Below are 25,421 nucleotides of genomic sequence, written 5' to 3'. Positions count from 1 at the left end.
GTTTTTCAAACTGCTTTTTACCTCAGAAGAAATGATCAGTAAAAGTGATATTATAAGTGAAAGTATTCCTAAAACAATAATGTAAAACCATAAGTATTCAATTTTTGTTGATTTTCAATTATTCATTATTTATATCGCTTTTTCTGACTTACCCCCTAAATTAGTGCTATGGGGTAAGTCAGAAAAGTGAACATTGATAATTAGGATTCAACTTCATCGATGTGTAATACGTAGAATAATATGTTTTCGAGGTCGTAGAATCCAAATCTGGAGTAATTTTTTTTGTAGGAGTGGGGGGTGAGGCGTGGGGAGGGGGCAATTCTAAATTTTTCGTACATTATTGTGTAATATGTCGATTGATATGTTTTCGAGGTCGTAGAATCCGAATCTGCAGTTATTTTTTTTGTAGGAGTGGGGGGTGAGGCGTGGGGAGAGGGAAAATTTCGAATTTTTCGTACATTATTGTGTAATATGTCGAATAATATGTTTTCGAAATCGTAGAATCCGAATTTGGAGTAATTTTTTTTGTAGGAGTGGAGGGTGAGGCGTGGGGAAAAAGAAAATTTCAAATTTCTCCTACATTATCGTGTTATATATCGAATAATATATTTTCGAGGTCCTAGAATTCGAATCCGGAGTCATTTTTTATGGTGAAGGTGGAAGGTGAGTCGTAGGTTCGCATGGGTGGGGCCCTCTGCCCAAACGGTGATACTTGAATAGCACTCGACCCTAAAAACTAGCTCAAGATTCGAATTCTGCGACCTTGAACACATATCAATCAACATGTTACACAATATTATAGGCAAAATTTGAAATTTCTCCTCTCCTCTTGCCTCGCCTCATACCCCTGCGAAAAAATAACCCCAGATTCGAATTATACGACCTCAAAAACATATCAATCGACATATTACACATTAATATAGGCAAAATTTGTAATTTACTCTCTCTCCCCTTGACTCATCTCCCACCCCTACAAAAAAAATATCTCCAGATTCGAATTCTACGACCTCGAGAACATATTATTCAACATATTACACGATAGTGTAGGAAAAATTTGATATATTACCTCTCCCCACGCCTCACTTCCCTCTCCTACAAAAAAAATAACTCCAGATTCGAATTCTACGATCTAGAAAATATATTATTCGACATATAACACGATAATGTAGGAGAAATTTGAAATTTTCCCTTTCCCCACGCCTCACCCCCCACTCCTACAAAAAAAATTACTCCAAATTCGGATTCTACGATTTCGAAAACATATTATTCGACATATTACACAATAATGTAGGAAAAATTCGAAATTTTCCCTCTCCCCACGCCTCACTCCTCACTCCTACAAAAAAAATAACTGCAGATTCGGATTCTACGACCTTGAAAACATATCAATCGACATATTACACAATTATGTACGAAAAATTTGGAATTGCCCCCTCCCCACGCCTCACCCCCCACTCCTACAAAAAAAATAACTCCAGATTTGGATTCTACGACCTCGAAAACATGTTATTCGACATATTGCGCATCGATCAGGGTCGAATCCTAATAATACCAATTAATTTTGTAGATTTTCTGACTTACCCCAAAGTGGGGTAAGTCAGAACAAGTTACATTTTATTCGATTGTGCGAAAGCTACTGCGACAATCGCGCTGAAATTTTTACCATAGGTTAAGAACCCTTATGGGAACCTACATACCAAATTTCAGCCATATTGGTTCATTAGTACGAGAGTAACAGCTGATCAAAGTTGAAATTGTGAAAAAACGTTCTGACTTCCCCCGGTGCACCTTACTATTGTGAGACATCTTATCCATTGTAAAACAAACTCAGAAATGCTTGACAAGATTGAAATGATGTATGGTCCTAAAGAAGAGGACTTCGATGAATTACAGACAGACGTTATGAACTTCCAATATAGTTTTGCAGAAAAGATTTAGTTCCATTGTGTCCACAACACCCCTGAATACAAAAATTAAACTGGCTGACCTGCTGTCTGCCTTGACTTCCAAAGATGTACGATTTCAGATACAGTTTGATGATAAGAAGAAGAAAGAAGAGAGAAAACCAGCTGCTGTAATGTTGACCTGTTTCAAGTGTGAAAAGCCAGGCTATAGAGCAGTTGGTGGTACATTGTCCTTGTCATCTTTGCCATCAACCTCACATAAGAGTGAACCAGATCAAAATTCAACTATACTGGTTATGTTATTCGAGTATTTGGCAAAGTAATCCAGTATAAGTAAAACAAGAAAGCAGTCAATTGTAGCATTGTCAACTGCAGAATCCGAATATATCGCCCTCACTGATCTATGAAGCACAATATGTATGGATTTGAAATCTGCTAAGCGACTTGAATGTTCCAGTGAAAAATCCTGCTGTGGTTCTAGGTCATAATCAAACCTGTCTCAGTGTCTCAGAATAGCCGAGTAAAAAGGAAACTACAATCGTAGGAAGCACATTGACATTAAATATGTACCAATATGTATGCGATCTTGTTAGTAAAGGAATAATTAAGTTGTAAGTATTAAGTTACGTGAAATTTAGTAAAAATTTAGCTGATAATGCTCACTAAGAGTGTAGGTACCTGAAAAAAAGTTTGAAATTAAGATGTGTAGCTTAGGTTTGGTTTTGCTTAGATAAGTAAAGTAATTCAATTAATTGTTCATTTGTTTGTAGTGTATTTTCAATTGTTTTTTACTCTTTTTAATCACATTTTATCTTTTTATTAATCTTTGTGCGTTTGATTTTGTATTCCAGTTTGAAATTAGTTTTTGAAAACAAACTAGTGTTATGGAGGGGGGGGGTGTTTGTTTATATTCGATGTTTAGGCAACACTTCTCTTTTCCCCTCTCATTTTAGCGCTCTTATACTTGGACTGTTTTTACTTCAGATTTCATGTTTGGACTCCAAGCTCTCCGAGAATGTATGGAAGCAGTATTCTCAGGTAATTGGCGCTGATTGCAAGAAAGTTTTGGCTTTTGTTGGAGTACTGAAGGAGAAAATTAATCTTAAAAAACTAAAGATACCTATTCATGTAAATAGGTAACGTTTTCTTCAAATTGAGATGTGTCAGTTGAAGTGGTTCTCTTACATATTGTAAAGCTATCAATGAAGTGAAAGTAAATGACAACTTGCACTAAAGTATCATTTTGTCCCTTTGCTTTTCCAAAACACCAATTTCTCTACGAAAATGGCTAATCATAAATTCGTAAATTTTTATACTCTCAATGAGCTCCATCTTGGTATCGCCGGTGGGATTCCAAAATCGATAGGTCAATTTTTCATTACTCAAGTAGGTACATATTTCTTATGGTGAACAAACAAAAAATATGTCTAATTTATTGGAAATTCATATTCGTCAGTTTAAATTTTAAAATAGAAAGTAGTCAGAAGAATTGTGGTGCCATAAAAGTTGATCCAGTATCAAGATTGACAGAAAAAGGGCATAAAATATTACCAAAAGAGATATCAAAAAACAAAAAGTGACAAAAATAGTATGTTTTTCTTTATAAGACTTTGAGAAGTGTAATATTATGAACGCATCAAAAGTTCATCATCATCAAGGCGATGAACTGTGCATTGTATTCACTTCAAAACAGCTGGCAAACTCGTCCATTAGCGGAAAAATCCCAAATTTTCTGAAGTCAAATGCAAACATGGGAAAGAAAAAATTGAACGAGGAAATAAAGATTGGAATTGCACGAAGTAGATTGGAAATTTTTGAAGATTTTCCATTTCTCAATGGTGATTTTATGATTCAAGAAAAAAAATATGATTTGCATCCTCAATTTTTTTTTGAGAATGGGAGGGGGGGTTCCCAACATGACCTGATTTTGTGAAGAGGTGGGCTGAAAATTTTAGAGACTTTTTTTCATGAATACCAACATCTTTAAGAGTTTGAAGAAGAAAAATACATCTAAATACCTACTCAATAAATTATGCTGTAATTTTTTTGTAGGTAGATGATACCTATACTTAGTACTCCGTATTTTTTTTAAATCAACGTTTTTATCCGAAAATTTCCTGAATCACTAACTGGATTTTATAATTATGCTATACTTATGCAGGCAAGTGATGACGTAGGCTACCTGATACCTTCCCAAAATCAAGCAAGTAATTTTTTTTTTTTTGAAATAATGAATGTTTGGCAAGTTCAAAACTTTATTTAAAAATAAACCAACAACAATAAAGAAAATTGACTAGTTTTGCTAGAAGTCACCGGAACCTTCTTCTACCTCGGAATCATTTCTCCCTTAAAACTAATTGGAATTGATTCTGAGTGAATTTGATGCCCCAGAAAAAGTTGACGTGTGTCCAACATTTAAATCACTCGTGCATCTTGATCACGAGGGTGAGTGAATGGCACCTGCATCGAAAAGTGATCAATCAAATAAAGAAGAAACAAAAGTTCAATTATTATTTTTTGGGGGGAAACTGAAATATTTCACAACATTTCATCTCATTTCAATCTAATCATATCATAACTTTTTTTAAATTGCTTGTGAGCTTTCAAAGTGATCAAAAAAGGGAATGAATAGGTACACATTTTAGTTTCAAGACATCCAGGGGCACACTCGTGCCCCACCCCGCCCTCCCCCACCAAGAGAAACACGAAAACGAAACGGACCGACGAACACAACGCAAAACGAACACGAGAGAGTGACACTGATATTCTGAAAGAAACTCACCTTTGAAGAAGCGCATGCCGCCAACTCATTTTACTAAGAAATCGTTTGTCAAATTGAAAAATTGAAAGTACCATTCTTTCTAATTTTTCAAGCGCTTTCTTTTGAGACCATAACGAAGTTTCTACGATGAAAATTCGCGAACTTACAATTTGGCCATATTTCATCATTTTTGTAAAATTCTTCGCCATCTTCAAACACTATACAGAAAAAACGGCTGATCGGATTTTTGCGAAATTTGGGAATTGGGTTCTGTTCATCAACCATTACGGACTAGTGAAGTCAAATTGTGAAAATTTTGAAATTTGACCCTTCACCCCCCCATTTGGGGCCTCAAAATTTTGAAAAAAACAAATTTTATTTCATAAATGTATTTTTTGAGTTTGAAAATACTCATATACCAAATTTGAGCAAATTTGAACACAAACTTGAAGCTCTGTGAGCTTTCAAAGTTACAATAATTTTGAGATTGCGCCTATTTTAAAATGTATAATACAGAAAAAAGGCAACAAATTTCAAAATACGAATAGGAAAGGAAATTATTCTCATGTTTGAAGAACCCATATTCAAAATTTCAACGTATTTGCATTCCAAATAAGCTCTGTAGCTTTGATTAAAGTTTTCTAGTATTAGGTAAGTTTTAATAGTTTAAAATATCGTTCATTTTTCAAAACCGATTGAATTTTATTTTAAAAATGTATTCTTTGAGTTTGAAAAAACTTATATGCAACATTTGAGCGAATTTGAACATCAACTGAAAGTTCCATGAGCTTTCAAAGTTGAGTTAATTTTGAGATTTCACCCATTTTCAAATGTAAAAAACAAAAAAACGGCAACTCCTTTCAAAATGCGAATCGGAAAGGAAATTCTTCTCATGTTTGAAGAAACCATATTCTAAATTTCAACATATTTCCTTTTGGAATAAGCTCTGTAGCTTTGATTAAAGTTTTTCAGTTTTAGTCAAGTTTGGAAAAATGTTTTCAACGTTGAAGGTCGTTAAATTTGAATGACATACGTATTCCTATGCCGATGTTGCCGTTTAGCGCAGTTGTAGCGTGTCAAAGTGACTTGATCTACAAAGCAGCCGCATGGCTGCCTGCATTATACATACATTGGATCACCATGCGAAAGGTCTCCGGTTCGAATCCCATCCGCAGCAACTTTTTAAAAATTTTTTTTTAAACCAATTTTCTTGTAATAATTTTTAAAATAAAATTTTGTTACTATCATCTGATTTTTGGAAAGGTACCTCGTGTCCGAAATGTACTTTTCGAGAAAAACGCTCTTAAAGTTTACAAATTTTTTGGGAGTTTAAAAAAAAATTATATCTCTTCTCCAAATAATATGCTCGGTACGAATATTGTTTCTAAGACGTACTCGTATCTTTTCTTTTCACATAAAGAACACCAATTTGAGGTCATTCTTGCTTTAAAGTCATGTGAGTTTTTGGTATTCCAAAGAAACGTACGTTCTGAAATTTCATTGTTTTTTTTTTGAAGCAATAATAAAATTCACAGACCAGCTATTTGTGTGGGAACATTCTGCTGTAGAAGAGAGTCATTTTGTTCACTTGTTCGGAACGTATAGTAGCCATTGCATTTTAAAAGCAGAAAATGCTTTCATTGTGGATTTCAAAAAACGATCAAGAACAGGAAATGTTGAAAGGGAATCCATTTTCATTTTCAATCGGGGAAAAAAAATTGAAAGAGTTTTCAAAACTTTAAAAATACTCTGGTGACTTACTATATTAAAGCTTTGAACTTTTTCGAATTGTTTCTGGTTTTTATTTTATATTATTTTTTTCTATTGAAAATGAAAATAAGTTAGATGCATTTTCAATCTTTTCTGTTTTTCATCGTTTTTTTTAAATCCACGTGGAAATGGAACACATTGAAAGTACAAATTACAAATATGACATTTTTTCAATTCCCATTTTAAATATTTTCTTAAAAATCTGATACTTCAGAAATGAAAATAAGAAACATGAACTTTCAGTCTACAGTTCCTTTTTTTATGTCTTCTAGGGAAATGAAATTTTGAACAATTGTGTTGTGACAGTAAAAATGAAAAAAACAACAGCAACGAGTATTTAAAAGCAGAAAATGCTTTCATTGTGGATTTTAAAAAAAGTTCAAGAACAGAAAATGTTGAAAGGGCATCCATTTTCATTTTCAATCAAAAAAAAAGATTGAAAGAGTTTTCAAAACGTCAAAAAAACTGAAGCCAGAACCCAAAACATAGGGAAATTTCCAAGGACTGTAGAGCGCGCTCGTGCATACGAGTACGTTTTGTAGCTTTTTCATGAGTTCTTATGTGAAAATTGTGAAAATGTTTCTTTTCATTTTTTGTGAGAAAATATTGCGTTTTGATGATTTAGTGATAACATTATTTTATTGATAATAAAATCCTTTATCGATCGGGGATTGGTATAAATTTTTTTCCATTTTCTTGCTGTAATAAGTAATAACGATATTATTGAGTACCTATTCAGATCAAAATTATTTGAAATTTTCAGCGAGCACATGAGTGTTTTACAAAACCAAACTGTTCGGAATTCATTCTCTTTAATTTGGTTTTTTATTCATAGTTTACCTAATTTAGCAACAAATAACGTTGGGAAATTTTTCTCAACATTCAAACCGGAAATTCACGAATGAAAATACTCAAAAAAATCTTCATTACTCCAAGAAAATGGAATTCTTTTTGTACCAATGATTAGAGGATTTCATTTTCTACAAAAAATGTCGTAATTACATTTTCACCAAAATGCATTATTTTCCCACAAAAAATAACAAGAAACATTTCTGCATTTAGTTATAAGAAATAAAAAGAAGAAGCTACATACAAAATGTACCTATGCGTGAGAGCGCTTTACAATTCATGACAACAAATGTGGCGGATTTTTCCAAATATCCCATTTGAGTGATTTGTCTTACCTCTACTGTCAATAATAGCTATTAATAGAACTGTAAAATTTTCATATTTTTAATTTTTCTGAAACGTTTTGTGAACATACTACGTAATAAAAACCACTGATATCCCCCAAAAAATTCTCCAAAAAAGAATTAAGACCCCCGCCCTCCGGCCTCCACCCACACGCAAATTCTCGAGCAAAAAAAAATCTGTAGGTACTTTTGAACTTTATCATCGTACACATAACTTACAAGTTGTTCAAGAATTTCAGTAATAAAAGTAATGATATAATGCGAAAAAACCGCCCTTTTTTCATTGAACTCTCCATGTTCTTCCTTAAAAGTCAATATCATAAATGGATTTTGAGACAGCTTTCTTATAAAATTCTCAACATGTTGAAAAAAATACCTAGTAAAAAAATCTTTTGAACTTGATCATTGTATACATAACTTACAGCAGATTGTTCAAGAATTTCGGTAATAAAAGTAATGATATAATGTGGAGAACCGCCCTTTTTCCATTAAATTCTCCGAGTTCTTCCTTGAAAGTCAATATCATAAATGGATTTTGATATATCTTTCTCATAAAATTTTCAATACACTGAAAAAAATTGTAAAAAAATTTGGGCGGACACAGAGATTTTGAAGAAACTTGGTCAGGTAATTTTGAACCTTGAATCTATGTCCGCCCAAATTTTTTTACAATTTTTTTCAGTGTATTGAAAATTTTATGAGAAAGATATATCAAAATCCATTTATGATATTGACTTTTAAGGAAGAACTCGGAGAATTTAATGGAAAAAGGGCGGTTCTCCACATTATATCATTACTTTTATTACCGAAATTCTTGAACAATCTGCTGTAAGTTATGTATACAATGATCAAGTTCAAAAGATTTTTTTACTAGGTATTTTTTTCAACATGTTGAGAATTTTATAAGAAAGCTGTCTCAAAATCCATTTATGATATTGACTTTTAAGGAAGAACATGGAGAGTTCAATGAAAAAAGGGCGGGTTTTTCGCATTATATCATTACTTTTATTACTGAAATTCTTGAACAACTTGTAAGTTATGTGTACGATGATAAAGTTCAAAAGTACCTACAGATTTTTTTTTGCTCGAGAATTTGCGTGTGGGTGGAGGCCGAAGGGCGGGGGTCTTAATTCTTTTTTGGAGAATTTTTTGGGGTCAAATTTTTCCTAGGTGGAACTAACAAAAATCAAAGGAAAAAGAAATTCGAAAAATTATCGACAAGAAAATGCAACTCCCTATACTAAGTTAGCTGGTAGTAAATGGAAACTTCGATTTTTAAAGTAAGTGATGACTCATAGTCAGTGTATCTTTTTTTTTTCACACGCTACCCGGATTTTGGGTCAATTATCGAATCCTTGAATTTGTCTTCGTTGAATTCTAAAATTATAATACCAACACCATAACACGAAAGGTATCGCAATCGAAAAATTCGACCAGACAAAAGCAGATCGAAATAAGATCTAGAAGTACACCTGCACCACCAGCGCAAGTTTGAGCTGTTGAAATTCATTTCTCAATTTTTGGCGAATGTTGGAAATTTCAAATTAGACCCATTCCACATGAAATTGTTTTCAAGTAGGTATACATTATTTTTGATCTCTTGAGTCGACTGGTGATGAATTTGAGCCGTTCTACATCTAGAGCCTCCAGCGGATCTTAGAATGCTTCAATTTTCAAAATAAAATTCAGCATCCATAAACTCGAATTCATCGTTTTGAGATCGTTTTGATGTATTATATTGACTCACGTTTTCAAAATCCGTTCGTATTGTGTCAATTAAAAATACAAAATTTTCTCCAGTGGTAATTTTTTTCAAAAGAAAAATTCACAGATTGCAAACGAGCGAATGAAAAGGTTGAAACTTGGTTTATACACGACCTACCGAATTGCAAATCTGAGATTTTAGTAGCTGAAGTTCTATTTTGATCCCATTTTTGAGCAATTTTCAAAAACTAAACATTCTAAATTCAGCTGGAGGCTTCCAAACAGTTTAAAACCATTACCAATCGACTTGAAAGGTCGAAAATATGATAAGTATTAATAACCAAGTTTCAGGCTATTGAGCACATTCATTTTGATTTCTTTGGGAAATAGGCCAATTTGAAACTTTTAAATTAACCGCCAAAAATCAAGAAATGAATTTCAATGGCTGAAATTTATGCTGGTGGTGAATTTTGGAGTTTTCCTTTAATTCCCTGTTGTCCTCATATTAAGCAAGAAATTTAATGAAAATGAGTTGAATGCAGGTTTTTGCCAAGCAAAACGACCAATTCACGCTGCTTAATAAGTATAGAATAATAAAAAGAAAAAAAATCGATATTCTAATTGAAATTTCTTCCGTGATACCTATTTCTCGACTTCATGAAAATTCATCAGTGTTAAAATTTTCTTCATTTCAAAATACCTACACAACCATCTCACAAAATACCTAAGGATATTTTTGCAACCCTTTCTCCACTTGCAGAATTTTTCTACTGCAGTTGGTACATTCACATAGACCTAAAAAAACATTTCATTCACTTAGATAAAAAAGCTGTGAATTTTTCAATGTTTTCAAGCTTCAATGTTTTGAAATGATTAAAAATTCATATTTTTTTAAACTAAATAATGGAGGATTAGAGGATTTGCTTCATTAAAGAGAGCAAAGTTTATTCTATTAGAAGCATGTAGAAGTATAAGTAGCTTACAATGTAAAACATATTTTTAAAAATGAATTTCAAAATTCACCGAAATCCACGACTTTTTTGAACATATCATGCACCGTTTTTTAAAAAAGTCAGTTTTGGTACAGCTTATCTTTACCCTTGCAGTTCGAATGTTGAGCAAGTCTCCAAATCGAACGAAACCAAGCTAAGCGCAAATACGAGTAAAAAAATATATACTTACTTATCTTAAAACTCGTGTAAACAAAATTTCAGGTAGTTCAGTTCATTTTTGGATTTTTGGCAATTTAAAAGATCGAGCTGTTTCAATAACGATTTTCAAAATTTTTTATGAAATAAACGTATTTCAGCCAAATAAACCAATATGGAAAATTCCTTCTTTTCTACTTCCATACATCAACAACTAGATGCTAGTTTTGGGCCACTCTGGACTCCAGCGATTTTTTAATCCTCTCCAGAAATTGTAGATCGCTCTGAGAAGGTCAAAAATCAACTTCAACGCCCGTTCATTTCCTCAATCGTTTTAGGCGATTGCCACAAAAATTCTAAGAGTGAAAATTCAGTGAATTATTCGCCAATTTTGTAAAGTCTAAAAAAAGTGAAAATTCAATATTCAAGAAATTGTTTACAAACCAGCTTTGTTTTCAACCAGAGGTGGTCTTGTATGCCTAAACCATCACTTGACTCGAAAACAATTGCAATTCAACCTTTCTGGAATCCCCAGCGAGTGTCAATCCCTTTAGAATGACGAAAGAGCTGCAATAAGCACCGACCAAAGTTATAGGTATCAAAGTTCATTTTTGGCAGTTCCAGTGTGATTTAAAATTTCTGGAGTAAATTTAATAATCGCTGGAAGCTCCAGGTTGGCCTAAAACTATAAAGTTGATGCGTGGGAGTTGAATTGAAGGAATTATTCAAGAAGTTATTCACTGTGCTCAAATTTAATAAGCACACAATTTCATGAAAAAATTTGAAAATCATCCTTTAAATTTAGCTAATTCAATTCTCAAAAATTCGTTAAAATTTCTAAAATCAACTTCAGCTACCTCCAATAATTTTGGTTGAAGGGTTGAAAATACATACCTATGTTTTTTCGATTCGAATCGGAAAATGTGAGTTCAATACGTCGTCCCTTAGTAAAGTCTATTCGTTCGTCCAAAATACGCACATCCCGGAGGAAAATAATTATATTCTCCTCGTCACGTGTGGATAAGATGAATTTAAATTCTTCGAAAATAAACATCGCATATTTTCCGAACACCCTGTATGCATAAATTTTACTTCACTCGCATATCTCACCACCAGTCATTTAGAAGAGTATTCCCTCGTATGAGAATACTAGAATCACAACCAGCGAAATTAACTTAATCTATTATTAATGTTAGAAAATTACCATAGGTAGGTACGTATCAAGGACAACACATCTTCAGCACCTTTTAATCCGCCTTTAAAGTACAAAAGTCGTAATGCAAATAAGGGTACAATACGAGCACTTCTGCCTTCGGATTCGGCCAAAGTAAAACATTCGGCTTTATTCGAGGGATCGAATGATATCTAAGATAACAATAGATTCCGAAACTCCAATAACAAAAAAAGCAAGCCATCAGCTATTCCCTGATTGCAACATAATTTTTGCATGATCCTTCTTCAAATCCACTTGGAATCCGAATATAAAACTGCAACATTTTTAGCATTTCAATAATCCATAAAGTCGAGCAAAAAGACTTTTTCATCGTCATTGGCTCGCAGGGTTAAAAGGAGCATTTCCAGACAACACATTCAAATAACGGATCTAAAAGAGACGACGAACGTATTATCAAATATTTACCAAATAAAGAACACGTTTCGCGTTCACTTTCCGCGAGTATTTTCTACAATAACTTCATTTGGGAAAACTTTATCGTAGCCTATCATCTTAATTATCACGCTGCCAGGCAACTATCCGAGTATTCTGCACGTTCACGCGCCAGTAAACCATTTAACGCGTATTGTTTACGTCTTGTTTGCCACTTTTTCTCGCTCAAATTCCACACATATATCCCCTCACTCACTGGAACCCCCTCATCATCCATACCATACCAAAAGACGTCACACACTACACGAAATACTCCTCGACGGCATCTTTAAGCGTGTATTTTGCTCGTTCTCGCGAGTCCAATATATATATATGAGATTATATAATACACCTAACAAATTGAGTAGGTAAGTACCTCGATCGAGCTTCCTTTCTTGATCCAATTCTGGGGCCTTTTTTGTACACTAAAAGCCATTTACCGCCTATATAACTCGGAGCACGCCTCGATAATAAATTAATATGGAGCTGCGAAACCTCTATACCAGCCTTCGCAGTCTAAACATCGTCTGAATTTAATACACACCAGCGAGCGTATTTCTTCTTCTACAGTCTAGAAAGTTTAGCATGTCTTATCACCAACCGACGCGCGACCTTTACCACTCGCACCAGTCAAACTTTCAGTGCTTTTCATTGGCAAGCGAACGATGCGATACGCCATGTACACTTTAAAAGTCTCGACTTTGATGTAATCTGCCGTCTGCCTTTGCCTTTTATTGCCTTATTACGCCATAAAAAGCTTCCAACTCTATTGAATTTTTAATGCGATAAAAAAATATATACCTACCCTCACACAGTAGGTATATATGAGTAATACGTCGAGCTCGAGAGTAGATTCCCCTCGAGTGTATGTGATTTTTATAACGCAGGTTATACGATTTAATTTCTTTTACACCATACCACGTCGCGTCGTCGTCGAATCGTGTGACATTTTTTTCCCACCTTTAAAAGGTTACCTAACTGAATTTCCATAAATATAACGCGTCGTACATTTACGCGAAAAAAATTCCAACAACTTTTTTTTCTTTCAGTCAGCCAGCCGCGTAAATTTAATCGCGTTTTACTTCGTGTCGATGTATCGTTTATTCATTTTAATTTTATACTTTCACTTCGGATTTAGCTGCTTTTTTTCGTGCTCGTAAAAAAAAGAGGGGCAAAAAAACCGCGAAAATGAACGTGATGTTTTTTCCAGTCGTGATAGAGCGATGCTGTTTTTAATGGAGTGGTGTATTTTGGCAACCTTCACCTTGTTTATTTTTTCGGAATATAAATGAGGAGTTGTTTTCTGCTCGTTTTCTTTGAATTTTTAGGAACAGAATAGACAAGGAATAGTAGATCCAATATAATAAATAATAAGAACAGGACACGGTGAATTGATTTTATCTTTTTTGATATTAACAAATTAATTGGTTAATTTATTTTTTTAGGATTTAATTAATTTATAATAATTTATTTTACTTAAAAATTTTAATTTTTAGAATGAGATTTGGTGTTTAAAAATATGGTAACTCTGATCTCCAACAAATATCCTAAAAAGTAAGGGAAATTGATTATGCTCTTAATATATTCTTGTACAACATTGCATCCCACTGGAATAAATTTGAAGGAGACTTCTCAAAAATAGATCAAATACTTGAATTGATTTAGAAATATTTTGGCCATTTTCAAAGAAAACAAGTCGAGGACAAATCATGTTTTATGATTCATATCATATCTCAGGGCTTTTTGCTCTTGAGGTAGGTGATTATTTGATGTTTTTTTATATGAATAAACCTAGAAGACAGATGACGAATGCCGCAAACCGTAGCTCTCAAAGTTCATTTTTAGATGAGATAGGCTAAGGGTGCTCAAAGTTTTGAGAAAAATAGATATACATACATATTGTAGAGTTTAAGCAGGGTTTATTCAAAAACTACAAATTATGCAAATTTCGAATGTTTGCCAGTTTGTGAGAATGTGATTATGTGAGTCGATAAAAACGTTTTTTGGAGATTTTAAAGCTCTTTAATATGTACATACAAGTATTGAAATAGATATGCTCTTAAGATATTCTTGTACAACGTTGAATCCCATTGGTTGCCCCACCACGTGACGACATCAAAAGTTGGCAGGTTGGTGACGTCACGCAGTGCGGCAACCAATGGGATGCACTGTTGTACAAGAATATCTTAAGAGCATAATCTATTTCCATACTTGTATTAGAATCTGAATTAGGTACCATATATTTAAACACAAAAACTTAGTCAGAAAAGTTGTAAAATAATATTTCCCAGTTGCCATGCATCCACAATTAAAAATTCTGCATTAGGAGTATGTTGTACTTGATGATAATTATTTTAAAATTCTTGAACATTGAAAATATGGAGAAATACCATTTTCAACTTTTTTGGTCAGGTTTTGGTGCTTGAAATGTGGCAACATTGATTTTCTCAAGATCTCCTCATAAAAGATCACCAAAAAGTGCTTCAATAGGCCCACAAATTGGAAAAAAATGCAAATTTGTATCACTTGTAGCTTTCATGTTGATCTGCATGGACCTTAAAATGACCTTATCTGAATTCACCAAGATATTAGATCGTTAACACCATCCAATATTTCTCATTGAGTAGTCGAGAAATGTTATAGTAAGTAATTTGTTAATTTCATTTCTACACGTGAAAAGCGGTATTACGCAGCACATACTAGATAAACCTCAGAGTTTTTGCGGCCCATCTGGACTTTTTACATGCCAGTACCGGGCTGCAAAAAGTCTCTTCTGTTTTCGCTCGCTACAGACATTCAAAAACAAGCCAAATACAGTGTGTACTTAACATGAGGTAAAACACCACTAGGTAATGACCTGCATTATACATTTATGATATTATGAACTGAATGAAAACATTTTTTTGAAGGTTGAAAAAGCCTGGAGAATACCTATCTAAAAACATACACTTGAGTGGGGAGCTCTCCTCAAAGATTGAAAATTGAATTACAAGTTTAAATATAAGTCTTTCTCCAACCTGGTGGAGTATATACCTTCTTCTCATGGTCCAGCAATAAGCTGCTGTGAGAACACATGGAAAAAAATCAAGCGTGCCCCTGCTAGTTCCAACACAAGACAGTCCGCAAATAGTCGGTGAAGTCATGGGCTGCGTAATGTTGGGGGGGGGGGCAACTGGTACAGAAAATGAACTGAACACTGCTGATAGAGTCACTGCTTCAAATGCTGGAGTTATGGATTCTCAGGTGATTTATTTAAATTTGAAAGAAAGTAGTAACAAATAAGGAATTTGCACCTAAGCGGCCATTTGAATCCTTCTGTTGAAAATTCGACGGTTTTTTCATTTTTTTTTCTTTTAAATAAAATTTTTTTCTTCAGAAATTTGTTTCAATCTTTAATTGTATGAAATTAGTTAGTTACATGTACGTATCAAGTTTGATAAAAATATAAATAGTAGGCTGCAGCCAAAATTAAACTCGTCAATTATTTTGACCAATCATAGAAGAAAACATAATATGAAAAATCTGTATAGCCTCATATTCAAAAGACAAAAGATCAAAATCACTCCAGCGGAAACAGAAACAGTAACAAGTTTTGAATTGAAATATAGTGGTAAAGCAAAGGCTTCTTAATGCCAGAGTTCTGAGATTGAAAACATCACAGCTATAATGACTTCTAATTCTCTGAAATGAAGTTGCATAGATCCCACAAACTGTACACATTTTTGTACTCATATTTAAGCCACTTTTTTAAAAAATTACATACCCAATAGGTTGTCATGAAATGTCAGAACTACAGCTAGGTGCCCTCCCATGAATCAGCTATTTGTTGATATGCGCCCTCACATATGTATGTATTCAGAATTTTTGGAATTTGCCTTTTCTCAACTCTTTCAGAAATAAGTACATAGCATGGGCATTGTAGAAAACTGGACTTGCAAAATTACAAATTCAGTCAGTCAGAAGAATATTTATTTACCCAATGACGCGGAATCAAAATGATTCGAAGACATGCCAAACAATGAACAACCTGACCACAGTAGGAGATATTTCATCTATGTACTTGTAACAAATATGCAGAGTCACTTGAACGGCAAATGAAAGAACTACCTACTATAAAGAAAGAAAATGAAAACCTGAAAGGCAATCCTGCTTTCAATACTCATTTAGAGACCCAAATTAGTGTTCCTAGGGGAAGTACATACTTAATGTTGAAAGTCTAAATTTGAAGTATTATCCAATATGATGAATTCAGCATATCAAATTTCCTGTAAATCACTGCCAACTAAGTATTAACAGTGAATTTTGAAATGAAAATCACAGCCTTTGAAAGATAGTTTTACCAAAGGCCACTGAGGATCTTATGGAGGACTTTGTGATCAATAGAATCATTGTAGCAATAATCAATGAAGAACAAGAAATCATAGTTGCAAAAATCAAAAACAGAAAAATAAAATACTCATTATATGTAGCATGCAAAAATTGAGAAAACTGTATTTTCATGCTAGGGGTATAGGGAAAGATGTATGCTATAGAAAACATCAATACAAGAAAATGAACACTTCATGCAAACTGACTTTGCAAAACCCTCTTGTAATTCAAACATCACCAGAGACGCAAGAATTTTCATGTTGTACTAGGGTGGTCCTTAACTACATGGCAAAAAAAATGTGCGATTTTTTCGGCTCCTACCCCCTATAGTGGTGACCTCGGATGAAAAAATAATTCCCTATTTTTTATTTTTTCCATTTTCGAAAAATTCGGGCTGCGGTAGGCCCCTCAATTTTCAAAAATTTGAAAAAATCCTAATTCAGAGAAAAATTTTTGAAATTTCAAAATTTTGAGTTCCATCATCTCTAGAAGGTCCTTTTTGAGTAAAAAAGCCTCTCGTGGCGATTTTAGCCCCCTCCCATGAAAACCAAGCTGACCCCCCCCCGAATAGCTGAAATTTGTATATTATGTGAGATGTCCTAAAATTGGTTATTTTTCAACTTCACCTTAACCCCAAAACAATTACAAAAATAGCCGAGAAGTAAGGTAATTTGGTTGGAAATACTGAAAAATAATATTTATTCTGAATGAAGAGTACCTTGTATGTGGTGGTAATTTTTTCAATTCTTGAGCATTGACTAGATGGAGAAATATCATGATTCAACTTTTTTGGTCAAGTTTTGATGCTTAGAATGTGGCAACATTGATTTTTACCAATTCTACAAAAAGTACTTCAATGGACCTACAGATTGGAAAAGGTTGAAAATTTGCACCATTTGTAGTTTTCACGTTGACCTTCTCGGACTTTACAATAACCTCCATTTCCCTCAAAATTTCATCTCCCTTCCAAATTCACTAACAGAGATGCAATTACAGCAATTTATCATTTCTCATTGAATAGTCGAGAAATGTCATAGTAAGTAATTTGTTAATTTTATTTCTATACAGAATATAAACTGAACAATGGAAAGCACCGCTTATGGAAGGTCCGTTGTTGAAAACTTCATTCACTGGGTGTTCTCCACAAGACTACAAGTGCAGAAAGCTTAACAATACAGCTAAATCATAATTATCAAAATATCAAGCATAAAATCATACTAGAAAATTACAAACTTTTAAAAGTGGAAGAGTCATAGCTTAAAACGCCAGAATTATGGATTCTCAGTTGGTTTATTGATATTTAAAAAAAATAATTTGGTTACAGATAAGAAATTTAATACAGGATTAGCAAGTAAACGCAACGTTTTGGATTGGTGGATAGCAACTAACCGGCCATTTGAATCTTTGATCTTTTTTTTACAAAAACCTTGTTTCAACACGATCTTTGTCTTTAGAAATACGTATGTTTCAATGTTTAATTTTATCAAATTGTTTTTATGTTTCCTTCAAACTTTGCAAGTTCACTTTTATAAACCCATATATGCAGTGATGTATATTTTTATTACCTATTTTGTAATTTTTTCTCATGTAAATATAAAATGAATCGATAATTTATTCTTGGGAGTTTGGATAAAAAAGTAATTGTAATTCAAATGCAAAAATTTGATTCACAAATTTCTGCATTATGAAGATTTTTTGGAACCCAGTAAGTATTAGTGTTACAAAAAATTTACAACCTCACATCCAAACGAGAATTACAACGTCTTAAAGTCATTCCAGTGATTTGGTAGCATAGTGGTAGAGCAACTGCTTCTCAATGTCATCAGAGTACTAGGGTCAAAAACATCACAGCTATAATGATTTCCAATTCTCAGAAAATGAGGTTTAATATTATAGATTCCACAAACTGTACTCATTTTTTCGCACAAATTTAAGCCACTTTTTGAAAAAATCACGTAATAAGTTGTTGTCATGAAATGTTGGAGTTAGAGCTAGGAGCCTACCTTTGACGGTCAGCTATTTGTCAATAATATGTAAGGTGCACCAGGGTAAGTCATAACACCTGCTCTAGCACCTAGAGGTTTATATCTGTCAAAGTGCTACCCAGTGGTGATTTGAGGGTACAACACCTACCCCTACTTCATCAATTCATCATGGTATAACAATTTTTGCGATCCAGTTTCATTTTACATGTCTTTGGTTCCAATGTATGTATTCTGTTGTGGTTTTGAATTTGTTTTCAAATAAAAACAGATTTTCTTTTCATGCCAAGGGTGTATGGAAGGATGCAAGGGAAAACATCAATACAATAGAAAGAAAATGCTCTAAATACCAATACTAATAATCAGAAAACTGACTTTGCAAAACTACCTATAGATAGTCCTGCAGTGGAAGAGTTATGACTTTGAACATCAGATCTCAAGTCATAAATTCAAACATCATTAGAGACGCAAGAATTTTCATGTATTGTACACATCCAATGTTACTACCTACTTGCATGTAACACTCAACTCACCCCAATGACAAAACACTTCCAACAACAGTTGAGGTACCTAATTGAGAACCCCACCATTTGAAGTTAAAATTTGGAAAAATGTAACTAATTTGTACATCAACAGAGCACTGAAGCAATTGCTAAACCCATCATTTCAAAACACAAGGCTTCTACTGATAAAAGTAAGTGGATGACTTCACTAAAAAAAAGAGGGGCTTTATGGTGCAAATACTCAACAAATATGCCAATGAAAAACTTATATTCATCAATTCAGGAGTAGACTAATACTATGCAAATTGAACAAATATGTACATTGTACAAAGTTTGCACACCCAATTTTAGACTGCAAGGTGTACATACAATGATATACGATGGCCATTAGCCAGATATGGCTTATCAAAGCGGAGGAAGAATGAATCAGAATTTATATATCTACCTGATGTCTGTATTTCTTGAATTTTTCAAACACCATCATTTGATCAGTTCTCTCATGCAAATCATTCTTGCACTTATACTGGTTGTTTATAAGATAAGATTCTTTTGTTCTTGTTCTTACCTTGTTCTTCCATCCCTAAAACAAAACAAACAAACAAAAACTCATTATTAACCATTAGAGCATTGGAGTGTTAAGTTGAACACTGTATCAAGTTATTTTCAAACATTGGTTTTAATTTCATGTAGGTAGAATAATTAATTATTTTATGCCAGGGTACATATTGTAAATACATTGTTAATATCATGTGCCTAGTTTTTTCTTAAAAAGTAAGTAACTTATCAAATTTCTTGATAGTTTTTTTTCAATATCTCAATTTTTAAATTGATTTTTCTTCAATGAACGTTGTTGAGGGCAACGAAGTTTGAAAACTTCAAAATATTTTCCCAAAATTATTATCAGTATGGAGTATATAGGTATTGGTCATTCACTAGAACCTATAACAATGTTTCTACTTTTCATGCAACAAAAAAGTAGGTAAGTACATAAATAATAAAATATACAAATTCAGAATTCCAAATCCGAGTAGCTGGATCTCAAGACAAAAACTACCTACACTTGAAAGAGCAAAAGGTAAGCTTTCCTTAGTGAACTGTGTAATGTAAGTTGTGACCAAGATTTTCAAAGCAGTTTTTTTCTTACTTAATTGAAGAAGAAGAAAATTTCAAGGCACAAATATATAAAAAGCTAATACCTGCCTACCAAAAACATTTTTGAGAACTTTTCAGATAAATTGAAAACTGAATTTAATCAACAAGAATTCAAATAACACTGATTTTTTTAAAAACTTCAATAATTAGAAAATTAAATTACGGTAATCACAGTCAACTCCAATGTGTACTTCTAATACAAAAAAGGGTTTTAAGAATAATGTTTCAAAAACATCCAAGAGAATCCTGTAAATCTGTCTTCATTGATAATAACATACTGCCAGCTCCATGTGAGTACATACTTCAACTGTGTATTATGATAAAGAATGGAATAATTAACCTAAAGGTACCTTCCCACTCCTATGAAACACGATTTAAAAATTTGGCAATTGGTGAAAATTTAAGAACAAAAATCATGCAAAACAACGTTGATTTTAGGGCCTCAAAAATTTATAATAAAATACCCCAGGATTTAAAAAATATACCGTCAAAGAAACATTTCAAAAATAAACTTAAAAATTGGTTACAGAGATATGCGTTCTACAGTGTTGAAGAAATGCTGCAGCTAGATGGATAGCAGTTCTTCAAGTTTATTTTGTATTGTTTTTCTATATTTTTCATTTTTTATTTTTATTTTTTTACCTAAATCTTACTTGTAACATATTTCCAAATGAAAATTAATTACTCCATGAACCAATTTTAAATCACGGCAAGTTTTCTTTTTCGTTTCGATTTTTTTGAAAGTAAGACAGAAAATACATACCACCAGTACTGTCAAAAACATACTTAGAGGAAAATGTCAAAATCTAATATTCGAATAGCTATGGATAACCACTGGTTTCACAAAAAAGTGTCACCAGTGTCAAAATATGACATTCAGTACCCAAACTAGATACTCTAGGGTCAAAATATTGGCCATTTTTGCTGCTGAGACTGTGTCACAAGTACTAAACAGTGTGACACTGACAAGGGAAGTATCCCAACTGACACGACAATTTTTGAACAGGACGAAAGAGAATCAAAAGAGGACTACAAAAAATACCACCAGCCAAAATTTCAGGAACTAAAATTCATTTTTGGATTTAATGCGAATTTTTAAAAATTCAAATTTCGCCCAAAATTATGCAGAATTTAATTTTCAAACATTCTCCAAAATCGAGAAATGAATATGTACAGATATTATAAGTACCTGTGGACAAGAACGAAATAATGAACAAATATGATCAACCTACCATACCACAACCCAAATAAACAGGGGCTCTACATGTAGTGAAAGTGCTGAAGAACAATGAAAACAGTCACACATGAAAAATATAAAGAATTAAGTAAAGATAACACACCTGCGCTCTCTTCAAACAAAGTAAGTACTCTTCTCGTAAACATTACATTTCCTGTTATCATTTGATAGAAAAATTCTGATTTTAACCCCCTTTAAAACGAAACCCAGTATAACTTTCATCGATCCACCAAATTTACCTATTTTAAAATACGAGCATAGAATAAATAAAATCCACCAAGGGTTTCGTTTCAAAAATATCCAATTATCTTCTCCTCGCTATTTATTATCGTTCTGTTGCAAGTAGAAGATATACCTTGTAGACCATCTTTAATTGAATTTCACTTTGTAAACGTTGGAAAATTTCTACTCTAACGGTAAATTATATTCAACGGAATTCGAAACGTTATCACGCTTGAGCAATTTTCATGCTCAACTCGTCGTGTTTTTTCCACCATTTTTCAAATTCATCTTTCCTTATATTGATATCGAGACAATTAAACTATAGTCTGAAGAATCGCGAAACTAACGAAAAAATTTCTCTACTTTACAAACATTACAGTACCCCATACCCCAGCACGTTGCGTTTTTATCAAAGCAGGAATTTTCATCCTTTATCGTTGACGAAAAAATTTGGAAAATTCCCACTTATAGTTTGATTTATCCTTAGCCGAGGTATAAGTATGAAGTACAACAAAAGAATTTCAACTCATCGTGAAAAAATTTCTCTCTTAAAAACATGGCAGTGAAGGGAAAAACAAACGTTATTATTCGAACGCAGTTTCTCATCGCGATGTAAAAACTTGACGTAATTATTAGCCTAATACATACAAAGAGAAAAATTGGCTGAAATTTCTTCGGGTAGAATAGGTATTTATTAGCGGAAGGATTATCAAGAGTGAAAAAAAGGCAACCAGCGTGCGGAAGTTTCTTTTTATTAGCGTTAGAAGCGCGCAGGGGTGTGAGGATATTCTTTAATTAAAACGTGCCAGAAATGAGGATTAATTCATTAAATAATTAAACAAGCGCACGGTTGTGCTTTATCTGTCGGAGTATTTTGTAAATATTTTAACATCTGGTAGTTTTTCGTTTTAAATGGTTTCATTTTCGGTACTTAATGGTATATAATGGTTGACGGTGAGAAGCTCCGTGATCTTATATATTTACTCGCTACTCAACGATGCTTGAAAAATGCTAAAATATCGTATCGTTTTAGACTTTAAGTACCTAAGTAAGTATAAGTGACGAAAATGCATTAAAATTTCACACACACGTAGTCGAGATTTTTATTAGCTTAGCGAATCCGTTGTGTGGAAATCGTAAAAGTAGGTATCTGTATCTATTTATTTTTCAAAGGTAATTTTGATGGGTAAGCTATTTTTTAAAAGTGATGACGTTCCTATTGCAAAAAACTGAAAAGGTTTCGGATGAATTGAAACAGGTGGTTATAGAATGGAGATTTAACTCAAAGATGGAATAATTAGTATTAGCTTAAAAACTCTAGGAACATTGTTTAGAGATTTATTGAGGTATTAGTTCACCTATTAACTAAATCAAGTTTACGTTAGTTTATAGTCCAAGGACCAAAACGTGCTCTCGAAATCTAATTCAGCTTGCATTTTTGTGGCCCACAAAATTCAGTTGTCTTTATAAGTATACGTTGGTCTAAAATATCAGAAAATACGTATTTTTTGGATTTTCGTAATGGCACAATAAGGGGAGGTGAAGCCCAAAAATCAAATTCAGCACAAAAAAGTTGACGACGGGGTTATAAATTCAAGGATACAAAAAAATTCATAATATCCATAGCATCAAATATTCCAACAAAAATTCTTGTTGAACAATTTTTTAAAATTCCAAGCCCAAAATTGCGTTATTTTCCGAATTTTGAAAAAGTGTCATGCGACTTATCAAAATATGCTAAAATTTCTCGAAAAGTTCAAAGAATTCGACGAAAACGTTTTTTGAGAAATTTTGAATGATTTTGAGCTCAAAATCGGGTTATAACTAGATCGTGATGATTTTTGAAAAAGTTGACAAATCGAAATGAATTAGAACTTTGTGAGAAAATCAGAAATTATTCCAATCAACACTTTTTTAAATCATTTTTGGAAAACTGCATTTGGTTGATTTTTGGAAATTATCACAACAAGAACGACCAGAAAAACTGGCTCAATTTTAGGCTCATAATTCATTAAAAGGGCTCAAAAAATTTCAGACAGAAATTTTCGATTTTTTTCCAAATTTTAATCCACTTTGATATTACATTACAACTTTTTCGAAAATCCTGAGAATTTTAATACAACTTTAAACTCCAAATGTTTAAAAACTGCTCAAAAAAATTTTCTTCAAGTATTTGAATTTTTTCACAAAACAAACTACCTATTTTGATAGATAGGAAAATCTTCATTTTACTCAAAACGATCGACGTGGACTAAAAAACCCAATGCAAGTTTTATAATTTACACTATTTTTTGAGCACTTTTTCGAGTAGTTTTAATCTCAAAACTGAATTACTTGGAAATTTCCAAAAAAATGTCGACGAAAATTTGTCAAAAAATCAAAACTTCCAGCAAAAATTTGTTTTTGAGCAGTTTTGAAACATTTTAAGCCCAAAATTGATTTACGATTTTCAGAATTTTTGGAAAAATGTATCATGCTCTACAAAAATTGAGTTAGGAATTCTGACAAAAAATAAAAATTCGCTGTCAAATTTTTTGAGCAGTTTTGTAGACTTCCAAGCCCAAATTGGATCATTACGATTCGCGAAATTTTCGAAAAAGGTGTCGTACGACTAATCAAATTGAATAAAAATTTCAGCAAAAAAAAATCAAAAATTCCATCAAAAATTTTTTTGAGCACATTTAAAAAAGTTTGAGCCGAAACTTGACATTATTGTTGAGATTTTTGAAAAAGTAATATGAGTCCTATTAAAATGCTACATTTTTTGAGAAAACTCAAAACTTTCTATTACAATTTCTTCTACATTTTTGAAAATGTTCAGCATAGAATTACATATACGTTGAAGTAATGATGCCAGAAGAGAAAAACTATAAGGTGTGTATCAAAGTAAGTAGAAATCATCATTCAAAATGCATTGAAATCTCATTAAAAATTAGTGTGACATTTTCGAAATACATTGTTATAGAGACAAACGATAAAAATTGATGGTAAACCAAAATATTTTCAAATATACAGACAAACTCGAAAGTACCTCCACCTACCTAATTTAAAATTACATAGGTACCTAATTATTAAAAAAAAAACAGCAATATTGTGACCCTTCCATGTCACTTTTTCGAAAATCTCTAATATCATGACCACTTTTGAGGCTTCAAATTCTTTAGAACTGTTCAAAAAAAAAGTTCGTGCTTGTAGTCATTTTCAATTTATCAACCACATTCACAATCTAGGGAGAGCAACGATGCTTTTTTTCAACTGAATGGATTTTGTGTGGATAAGAACGCTCCTATCACTAAAGCAAGTGCCCTGGAAGGATTACCTGTTGGTGAATTATTCGATATTGAACCATACACCTTTGGCATGCACGTTTATTCGAATGAAAATGAATGCTTATTCGCACTATCGCAATGAATAATCAAGCGATTACATAATGTACTACATTTTGGCAAGTTGCGTTATTTTTTTTTCAGTAAAGACTCAATTTCGGACTAAAAAATTCTTCAAAAATGATCAAAAAGCATTTTGGTGAATTCTTCGAAAAATTTCGCGAAAATTTTCGATTTTCTGTCAAAATTCTAACTCATTTTAACAGGTTATATAGCATGCTTTTTTTAAAATCTCAAAAAAACAAACCTCAATTTTAAGCTCAAAATTCCTCAAAAATTCTCAGAAAAAGTTTCAATGAGAAATAAGAATTTTTGATTCTCAGTCATTTCAACTCATTTTGATCGCTTCCATGACGCTTTCCTCAAAAGTCCTGGAAATGAAAACTCCATTTTTTACTCAAAATTTTTCAAGAATATTCAAAAAACATTTTCGTCAAAATATTCGA

The 25,421-nt window shown here is 32.7% G+C and overlaps 1 protein-coding gene across 1 annotated transcript in view; it reads right to left on the bottom strand.

The window, feature by feature from the left end:
• LOC135847977 (uncharacterized) overlaps nucleotides 1-25,421 on the bottom strand; it is a 746,225-nt gene that overhangs the window by 419,850 nt on the left and 300,954 nt on the right. Inside the window, exon 2 of the mRNA XM_065367729.1 lies at nucleotides 19,544-19,558. The gene's annotated coding sequence lies outside the window, so the exon portion shown is untranslated. The remainder of the gene's footprint in view (nucleotides 1-19,543; nucleotides 19,559-25,421) is intronic.

Source organism: Planococcus citri, chromosome 1, assembly GCF_950023065.1.
Source record: "Planococcus citri chromosome 1, ihPlaCitr1.1, whole genome shotgun sequence".
NCBI classification, from domain to species: Eukaryota; Metazoa; Arthropoda; class Insecta; order Hemiptera; family Pseudococcidae; genus Planococcus; species Planococcus citri.
Note: the sequence above shows the minus strand (reverse complement) of the source record. Positions and strands in the feature narration are given on the sequence as shown.